Source organism: Falco punctatus, assembly GCF_963210335.1.
Source record: "Falco punctatus genome assembly, chromosome: 4".
Classification (NCBI taxonomy): Eukaryota; Metazoa; Chordata; class Aves; order Falconiformes; family Falconidae; genus Falco; species Falco punctatus.
Window position 1 is genome coordinate 32790161 of NC_137583.1, and position 10730 is coordinate 32800890.

The 10730-nt window shown below is 41.2% G+C and overlaps 1 long non-coding RNA gene across 1 annotated transcript in view; it reads left to right on the forward strand.

Annotated features, from left to right (window-relative positions):
- The window catches only part of LOC308062954, a 52219-nt gene extending 41792 nt beyond the window's left edge, over nt 1-10427 (forward strand). The window contains exon 2 of the long non-coding RNA XR_013927765.1: nt 1-10427. This exon is cut by the window's left edge and continues 20808 nt beyond it. This is a non-coding gene — a long non-coding RNA (uncharacterized lncRNA).
- The last annotated feature ends 303 nt before the right edge of the window (nt 10428-10730 follow it).

Consider the following 10730-nt stretch of genomic DNA (forward strand, 5'->3'; position numbering starts at 1 on the left):
TTTACGCTCAGCTAAATATTAAATTATTGGGATATAAGCATAAAGCCAAGCCATAACATGTAAGTACTAAAAGCAGTGAGCTGAAAGGCTTTTCTCTGCTCCTGAAGGATTAGAAAAATGTTGTTGCATGCCATTTCAAGCCATTTCCCAGAAATACGTTATGATGTTGTCCACCAGACCCATTCTCTTCCACAACTTTTTTCCTTTCATACAACTGCTAAGCCTCCTAGTGTGCTTTTTGACAGTACTTTTTTTGATTTTAAACACACATCTCATTTTTCATCCTTAGTATTATACTCTGCTTAGGTGGGTAGGCTTTTGTAGAACTTTCATAGGCATCAGAGCATGTGGTCTTAGCTCCCTTGGAAACTTAGCTAAATTCAGCTAAGCCCCAGAGACTTTCAAAGAGTTCAAGGAAATGTGGCTTTTAAAGTAATCAAAATCTAGATTCACAAAAGTATTTAAGCATGTGCTAAAATTATTAAAAGCACCTTGTCTCCTATTTAAAGTTCAGTGATTACCTGGACACTTATTAATCATACAGTGTACCTCAGTGAGGCAATTTTGTCCCTAGAGGTCCAGAAGCAGAAAGTGCCTTGGTACCAAGCACAGCTATGCTGCAGCGAGGTCAAGTGTCCAGCCAGGCCTACCTGTGAAAGATGGCCTTACCATCTCAAGGAGCGATTGCTCGTGGATACACTCCCCATGCAAGTACATGAGCAAGGTGCTCATCAGTGTAAAACACTCACAGCCTCCTGCCTGGCACTGGCTGCAGAGCCCTGGGGGACTGGCTGAGGCCACCAGAACATAAGAGTGTCAGACCAAGGTCAGCATTTTGAGAGATTTCACTCAGCCTGTGGTGAAAGAGTGGCCTGTTAATTCATGTTGAAGGCTGCTAAAGGTCACCGACACAAGACTTATGCTTTAAACCTCTCACAGAGCAAAGGGTATCTTGTTCCCTTGCTCAGTGCCCACAAAGCCCAGCAATCACAGCAAAGAAAGCCGACATGCAAAAAGCAAGTAGGTAGTCTCAATTTTACACTAAATGTGGGGACCATCACTTGTGACTAAATGGCATAGCTTCATTTGTAAGGATGACTATGGGCTGGCAAACAAATTTTGCGTTGGGAAACTGACCAGTACAAAAGTCGTCTGAAAAAGCAGCATTTGCAATAACAAAAGCAAAACAAAGACACAAGCAGTCTCAGCCTGGGAAGGCAGAGAGTTTAGCCATCTGACAGAAAAATACAGACATCGTTTCCTTCTCTCAGCAGGAAAATAATATTAATTTTAAATATGCCCCAGAACTGCTGCTTTAAAATCCTCAAATAACCATAGTGAAAATGTTCCTCTCCAAAGATCTGACACTGAGCAAGGCAAAATTGTTCTTGCTCAGTTAGGAGAAAATAAAGAGGGGGAAAAAAAAGAAAGAAAAAAAAGAGAAAAATTACCAAAAGAGGAAGTTAGTTTCTCAGATTAGATACAAACCTATCCAAAATACCAGAGAGTAGATGTGTAGGGGAGAACGTAAGCACAAAGTGAAACAGCCCCACACAAAAACCCTCACCCTGCAACCTGCACATACTAGACAGAAATACAACCCTGGAATCAGTGAGATACTTACTTTTGCCATTAAGTAAATCTTATTGACCATTTTTAGTCAGTCTATAGATATAAGGAAAGGTCATAATACTGTATATTCATATTACATATATTTTTTTCTATATAAACATTTTATCAAAATCGGAAAGAAAAGCAAACAGCAAAGCCAAGCAGTAACTCACAGGAAAGACAGACAGTAATAGTACATCAGCACGGCAGAGTCCCAAGCCTAGCCCACCTGACTCACATCTAATCAATGCACCTGCGCAGTGCCAAACAGGCCTGGGGTTTAGGATTTATGCAGGTCTAGAAGGAACATGAGGAAAAAGGAAAGCATAAGGAACTCTCCCAAACCACTCATACCCTGCAAATCATAAATAAGCCTTCAGCTCAAGGGAAAAGCAACCAAACTTATGCTACCTTCATCTTTCATACATTCACATCATAAAGACACATTTGTGAAAGCAAGTCTGTAAATTGCACAGTAGCCAGGAGCATCCTCCTTCCTATCCTCTTAAGGCCGGGCCACAGTCTCAGAGCACCACCAGTGATTGCAGTGCTTTGAACAGAGGCCACTCTGCCCAGATGATCCATTCAAGGGACTGACACTCCCGCTATGCCCATACCCCACACAGATCACATTAAGTTGACTTCAGGTGCCATGATTTGCACCTTCAGAGCCTGGAAAACTATACATACATTCTGAACTCAGAAACTCAGACTATCACCTTTGCAACCTGAAGGCACAATTCACCACATTTATTCACATAAGCAAACCCTTATTTCCACAGCTTGCCCCAAAGGAGTAAAGGGAACTGTATGATAGAAGACGAGAGGCCCAAGATCATGCACAGCCCCAGCTGAGCCAGCTTTTAATTTCTCAAGTGTCAGAAGGGTGAAAAGAAACATCCCTTTCGTACAGACAAGAAGCAGAAGGTTATAAACTGTTCTGTTATAAACTACAATCAACACACATCAGATGTGTGAAGTAGAGTGGCACTTCTCATAACAATTAGCCCAATGGTGATTGCAAATATACTGCAATTGCCAGAAACAAGAACAATAGTGAGTCAGAGCTTCTGCTGCTGTGTATTGGCAGCTGGTACTCCCAGTGCAAGCTGACAGACGTAACAATATGCTCTCGAACTTTTAGCTGTGTGTGGCAGTCACTCATACCTCCTTTAGGGCTTTTACCTACTCAGGGCCACGGAGTAGCTGGCTTGTCAGATACCTGGACCATCAAGCTCTGCTGACAGACGGGAAGGATACCAAGGTACATGATGCTACCTGGATCTCCCACAGTGCAAGTCAGAATCCCACCAGAGTGAATATAAGAATATACAGATGTTTATAAGTGGGATGTGACTGCCACAGGACAGACAAAAGAAACCAATATGAATTAAATCCTGCTCCTGTTCCTAGTGCCAGCACTAAATACGTGCTCCACCGGGGGGGTAAGGCTAACCTTCTTCATGCCTTTTTCTCTCTCCCAGTCTCTGCCTGCTAAAGAGGAAAATTCCCTCCTGCTGGGAGATTATATTAAGGAAAAGATCCCCACTAGTCTCTTCCTTTGCCTCCTGAACACCAGTGGGACAGAGAAGGCAGCTAAGGCACAGATGAGGAAACATTTGGTATGTTATTCCATTCCATTTTGTAAGTTCCCCTTGTTGCAGAGTTACTTTTCAGTCCTCTAAATTGATGAATAGCCCTATACTAAGGCCTGGATTTGCAGAAACACTCAGTATCCACAGCTTGGGTCAGATATTTGAAAACAATAGTTTTGATAGCCTTGTCAAAATGTTGCAGTCCATTATCAAATTTCATTAGTGAGCTAGCTCTGTGGTTCTTGTGTCTTGCATTCTGCTTAAGTTGAACCAACGATTTTACCTCCCAAAGAAAATTCCTCTTCCTCCTCTTACCTTTCCCATGTGGAAGATTCCTTAATGAAAGGAGCTTTGAATATCAAGACCTCACACCAAGTCCTGAACCTGAATCTGCAGGTGAACCTGGAAATATTTGTGCCCAGACACTTTGTGGAGTGCTATAAAAGTGGTCAACCCAAAACAGGTGCTGTTACCAAGAGAGCACTGGCCCATTTACTGCTTTTCATTCTATCTATCCTTCAGCCTCAACATGATTTTTTTGTTTCCTCTCATTCCACTTCCCACATCAGCAGAGAACCATGTTTCAAGACCAGATGGGCATTTAGTCAACCAGTGATTTCAAAGAAGCTAGTGTGACTTGCTAGCTAGTACAACATGTTTTACACCCTCTTTTTAAGTATCTGGCACACCAGGGAGCGCTCAGTGCTGGGAATCTGATTCACTATGACACTGCTTCTGATTTGGGAGACAGGAACAATGACAACCTTGTGAGAAGATTTTGTTTCTTTGTCTTCTGTTTATGTGTTTTCCACAAATGGAAGAGCCTTGCATTCTCAGACAGTACAAAGCTAATGACTGCTACTACCATGCATTATTCAACAGGAAGTACGTAATTAGATTCGTATGTTAAATTTGGTGTTCACATTAGCATCAGGTTATCATAAAATATAATTATGTGAAGTTGTAAATATGTGCTCATCTCTTCTTTGCTGAAAACCAAGGGCAACACTAGGATTACAGAAGGGTCACAGCTTTCTAAGCAAGCACAGAAAAACTGCTTAAGCAAATGAGACCATGTGGGAGGAGCTGAAAAAAATATCAATAACACTTGATACAGAAGGACTGCAGAAGACTGAGGAACAGAGCACTGAGGAACAGCAGAGTAACATACAATATGACAAATGTTGCAACAATACAGGTATTTCCTATCAAGTGAGTGTGAGGACAAGACAAGGAAAGAGCCTTTGCCCCATACAGACCACCCTGAGCCAGGGACAGTCATCCAGTGCCTTGTCATCGAGCTCCCCTCAGTAATCCTTGTCAGCTCACATCATAGTTTTGTAACTGAGGTTGTCCAGCTGTGAAATGGGTAACACATTTGTTTACTGTTTGAAAACACTATGAGTCTGACTACTGAAAGGTGAAGATGAGAGTGAGGCTTTAGCAGCTCATCATAGGTCTGGGTTTTATGGTTCTGGCCAGACAGCCTCCCTGCCCTTATGTATCACTCACATCTCCTTGCTGGAAGTTATCTTCCTTGATAATAAAGCAGCATCTACCTCCCCCTTGTGGTCCACTGCAAAGAACATCACAGCAACACAGGTTAAGAAGGACAATCCAGTCCTCTTGAGTCTCCTCTTGAGTCTCTTTCCCTACCAAAGGCCACCTAGTCATATCACCATTGCCATAAACTGGTTAGGCTCCAAAGAACTGCACTTGCAAGAGTACATCTCCCTTTGGCTCACTGTCTCCTTGTCATGCATTTCCCTACTGAAGTGCTATGAAGGGGCAGATAAAGCTGTGTCACGTAATGCTGATGGCTTTAACACAGCGTAGTCCTATGTTAATGGCTTCCTATAGGTCTAATCTATTAAAATAAATTGGCACATGAGGTCTTTGTTATAAGGTTCCTATCCCAGAATAAATAAAGAGAACTTCAGACTAAAAGAGTGAAGTGTCAGGGAGCAAGCCTCTCCACAGGGAAATCACACCCGAGGTCCGACAAGAGACCCTACTGATTTTGTCAGTGCACTCAGGCAACGACTGCAGACCCAGCCATCGGTGCAGACTGAATTGCTCATTCTAGCCCTCACATCAGGGCACCCTGCAAAGCCTGCAGGAAGCTGTTGATTGCTATGAAACCATTGGGACTTCTGTCAATTTGCAGCAAAGCTTTCTGCTTATTGAATGCAGAAACAAGACAGGGACAAGAAGGGAAAGAGAAGTCTGGAGATGTACAATGTCCTTCAACTCCATTGCGAGGAAACAGTCCTATTCAAGAATTATTACAGGGACTATTACAGGACCGCGATGGCTCATTAACCAAAGGTGCATGGGTCAGAGTCTCCTTTCTCCTCAGATCTCCTTTCCAAGGTATTCTATTTGTCCACTTTTTGAAAAGCAACACAGCTCTCTTCATCCCCTGCTAATGGTGGTGCCCATGTTCCCCTTAGAGACTGCAGTCACTCGAAAAGAAACAGCAAAAAGCTACAGGAATGCTCCTGTCTGTATTCTAGTGCAGGTCTTAATGAATTACACATGAAGCATTCCCCCCACCTCCATCCCAAACAGCCTTTTAAAGGTAGTCCCACAAAGGCAGATTGATAAAGTGGAAGTTTATTTTCCTTTCTGTGCTATCTAGAGCATCATGTTTCATAAAACAGTAGATATAAGGTCTTTTTTTGAAGGATTGTAACGAATTCTGTTGCTACTTTTTTACTTGCTTTTCAGATGGCTTTTTAGCCTATAACTACCCCTGTACCGCTGGCACTATACTTCTCCAGATACATAAGCTAGTTTTTAAAGGCAGCTTAGACAATACCTACACTACTGTAGCAATAAGACACAAAAGACATTTTTAAATTGCCTCCATGTTTTCACATACCAGGGCAGTATTTATAAAGAGATCCTGAAATTAAATCATGTAAGGATCTCCCAAATTGAAGGCTGAAGAAAATAAAGTAGCAGTAAATACATTTTCTCTTTTCAGTGCAAATGGCCACTGTTAGGATAAAGCATCATCCCACACCCATGAGAACCACACTACACCTGTCCTTGCTTTCTTTCATTTACAGACACAGTTATTTCTGTAATATGAAGGCACAGATGTTCCTAGAAGTACCAGATTTTCATGCAGACTGTGTCCCTCAAAAAACCAAGATTTCTCCAAAAGACACCCAACATAAAACCTGAGAGGAACGTATATTATAATGTAAATATATTTTATTTTAGGTACACAATGGCTAAAGGCCTCCCAGAAGAGACCTGCATTTCATAGTCTGTCAGCCAACTTCTTTACATGCACGAACGTGACTCCCTATCTTGGACAAAACAATTTCCATTTTTGCTTTGATAAATTCCTTCTGCCTTTAACCAGGATGAAAATTAAGCATAGGAGTAATTACAGCCACATATGATTATTCTCATAATTACCAACAAGTAGACAAAGGAACAACCCATGGTTTATTAAAAATAAAACAAAAAAAAAAAATTTATCAGTGGAATCTGAACCAGCTTGGGTATCCTATTTGGACAGCATGTCTCAAAATTATGAAGATAAAAAACCCACTACTTATTTTCTGTCAGTTCCCAGATCATCTCCAACATTAGTGTATGGACAGCAAACCAAAACAGATGCTATGCAAATTTTCCATTTTAAGTGCTTTTACAGAAGAGACTGAAATATTCCCTCTAATACATTCACCACAGATAGAACAGTCACTGGTATTCAGGGGTGCATGGAAACTCACGGAAGCTACTCTGAGACCTAGAAAGGCTTAGCTCAGGGATCTGACAAATCCTGGGGAGGGTCTTGAGTTTTATAAGCAGTTTGTCCAACTTGCTATCACATGCCAAGAATAGAAAGGAACAAAATATGAAATCGAAACACTGCCCTTTGGGATTCAGAACACATCTACCCACATCCATGATTTTGAGATGTAGGTGAACGAGCACAGCTAGTAAGAGGATATAAGCAAGGAAGCCTCCTCTCCATATACACCATTTACGCATCACATGCCCGCCAATGTGTCATTCTGCAGATTCCATACAGTCAGATCTTGCAGACACCTCCTCCCAAATGACTCCATCTCCTAACCATGACTAATAAAGCTCCTGAAGGCCATCTCCCATTACCAACCAGGCTGCTAAATTCAGACCTGATTATAGTATTTAAGTGCTTTCCACCTAAAGAGCAATTGCAGACACCCAGTGAGATGCATCTCCTGCTTTTCTTTCAAGGATAAAAACTTTGTGGATATGAAGTCTTAGTAAAATCTAGTATAAAAACCTGTCCCTAGAGAGGCAATTGGAGTTTTGCCACCAGCTTGCACTGGAGAACTGCCTGGATCTCATTTCCACTGCCTGACTCCAAGCACACTGAAATCAGTAGGAGCCCTCCTGCTTATTCCACTGTGTACAGCCTGAAGTCCCTAACAATTTCCTTTGTATCAATTGTCTGGTAGAGGCATGTTTGAGTTCACCTCTGAACAGTGCACACAAATTGCAGAATTCATATTTTTCTAGAAAATTTCTCCAAGGCTATTTAAAAAACGCTCTCTGATTTTATTTATTGTTGCAAATTCCAGAAAAGAAGAAAACCTAATAAATACTGTATTTAAAATCTGTATTTGCTCTTCACTACAAGAAACCCTGAAAAACAGTAAGATTACTTCAGCAGCTTTGGTTAAGAAAAATGAGACCAATTTCTGTTTTCTTTTCATCCAGGTCATTAAAGTTTATTAAACTTTTATTTGCTGGGCCAAATTCCAGAAAGGACTTACTGTTTAGATTGTTTTAAATTTTTCTCAAGATTTGAATATTTAATATAGTTAAAAATATCCTTTTTGTGACCTATATTACTCTCTCGCTGCCTTCAGTGGAAGTTTACTAATCAGTTTATAATTAAGACATTAGGCATTTGTAGATTCTGCAAGCTTAATGCACCAAAGTCTTAATTCAGAAAAATCTTTAAATAACTAACTTCAAGCAAACTCTCGTGTTAAAGTATGCACTTAAAGAGTTCTCATAGATAAGAACATTATTTTCTTATTTAGCTTTTTATGACATAAAGCCTTGCTGTAGATATCAATGGATGTTTTGAGAAAACCACAATAAGCATCCATTTTTCACTCGCAGTGTTGGTTTCTGAGTGAAAACTGAAAAAAGTTAAAGTAATAGTTAGGCAAAAGCCTATTGACCATCTATAGCATTGTCTATAGACCCACTAACAGGAAGAAATCCCTGTAGTGTTTTAATCAGTTATATGATTAAATATGCAAAGCAGACATTCTCATCAATTCAGTAATGAATGGCAAAATGGGTGATAAGAGAGCACAGACACCAGCCTATTTTTCTATTACTCCAGCTTTTCTTTTTAAAACAGATAGGACAGACCAACTGATTAAAATCCCTTTAATTTCCTCTTCTTTTAATGTCAATTAAACTTCACTAACATGAAGGGAACATAGGGAAAGGCACAAAGCAACAATGCAATACTAATTACCTAGCAAGGGAACAAGATGATAATGATTAACCATGAAATTTTTTTATCTAGAATAAAAGGATTTTGAACGAAGGAGAATTTTGATTGGCCTGTATGCGTGTGGCTTATTGATACAGACTGAAGGAGTCCTGTCCCTGCCACCCGGGGTGCAGAGATGCTGTCATGGTACTGTTGCATGATTCTAGCTTTTCACAAAACAGAATTCCTATTTTCTGGTTGGTTGTGCATTTGATCTGCATAATCACCCCAAAGCTATGCAAAGCTCCATGCTCTGAGCAGCTGACAGCAACATTTAATCCAAGGTCAGTGATTTCCTTTAATTATTGTAATTTTATTTTCTTTTTTTTTCAATCAGCCATACACTCTGCATGGTTCTCTGCTCTTCCTGCTGGAAGAGATATGTTTCCCCAGCTTACTTAAAACAAAATCCAAAACCCCTACTACAACCCTGGGCAAACAGTCTTCAGCAAATGACCCTAAGTGTCCAAAAGGTGCACCAAAAAAGTAAATGTGCATAGAAAGCAGGAAGAATTTTACCAAAGTTTTCACATAGTTATCCCTCCTGCCTTGTCTACCACCATTCCCCATTTGCAGGCCTTAACGCAGTTGAGTCAGAGGACTGAGGGCCAGGCTGCTTGCTGCTGCAAGTTACTGAACCAAAGAGGAACCTTCTAAGCTTTCCCTCTCATTCTTACATCTAAAACAGTCCTTAATAGAGAAAAGCACTTGAGTGGTTGCTATTCTAGAAGCTCTGCTTCTCTTAAACTCACAGATTATATCTCCCTTGAGAGCCATTCTCCTCCCATAGCAGCCAGGAGCCTTCTCACAGCAAATGGGTAACATCTCATCATAACTTCCCCATTGCTGTGCTGTTGTACCACTTCAGCACTGCCAGGGTTCCCGCCCGAGCAGTGACAGCAGATGGGACCTAGAGGGAGGTAAATGCATCTCCCAGCTCTATTACCACCCACGTGAGTTTCCATTTGGAGACCCCAACACAGCCAGAGATGGGTGCTGTGAGAAGCACCTTCTCCCTTGTGTTCTACATAGAAATCATCAGGGCTCCTGCAGAGTGGCACCATGCTGGGACAGGCAGAAGGAGATAGTTCTCTCTTTTGGAGTTTATTCAACCCAGGATACACTTATTATTTCCTCAACAGGAAGCCTCTTCCAGTTATCATTATAATAATGCATGTCTCCATGGATACATGGCTTCCTTTATAATAATTCACCCATGAAAAGGCAAGAAAAAACACACAGTAGAGAAAGAACTGAGCTCTCTTTTTGTTTCAGTCTCAGTGAATAGGAATTCACTTCATGTTTTAGGAGTCATTAGGAGCTTAAAGACTGTAGCAGCTTTTAAAAAATTGGCCACTTAAATCTGAGTTGCAGTGACGTTACTGGTAAAACTGAGTAAAGATGGCCCTGCATAAGAATGAGCAGGTCCCTTCGCAGAATTAACCATGTAGCAAGCTCAAAGAGACAAACCAAAAAGGTCCACCTTGCGATCATAGCTCATGGGGCAATGCACTGTCTGTCCAAGAACTCCTATGTTTCTCCAGTTGGCAGGGATCGCCATGCTGAAAGCAGATGGTGTTTCAGTACTCCACGGGGAAGGAAACACACGTTCAGCTAAGACAGGTAGCTGAGGTGGCCTGACGCCATATTCCTCCTTCCTCCCAAATCCAAAGCCAGAGAAGAAACAGTTGTATATAGCACAGAACAACTCCAAATCTACTTAAATTTGCACTGGCTGCCACAGAGTCAAGAGTGTTGACCAGCCAATAAACCTGCTCGGAAAAGAAAGCTAATAATCCAGGAGATTCTATACATCTGGATGCTGGGGTTTTTAAATGCCTCCAGAACCCCTCCCCCACTCTGTCCCTGCAATAAACTCTAGACTTCTGGAATGGAGAGAGAAGATCCAATCCTTTTTCAAATTCTAATTAACCAAGCCCATCTTCTAATACATAAAAAATATTCTCTCACTGCAGCTTTTCTAACCAGATACTACAGCATAG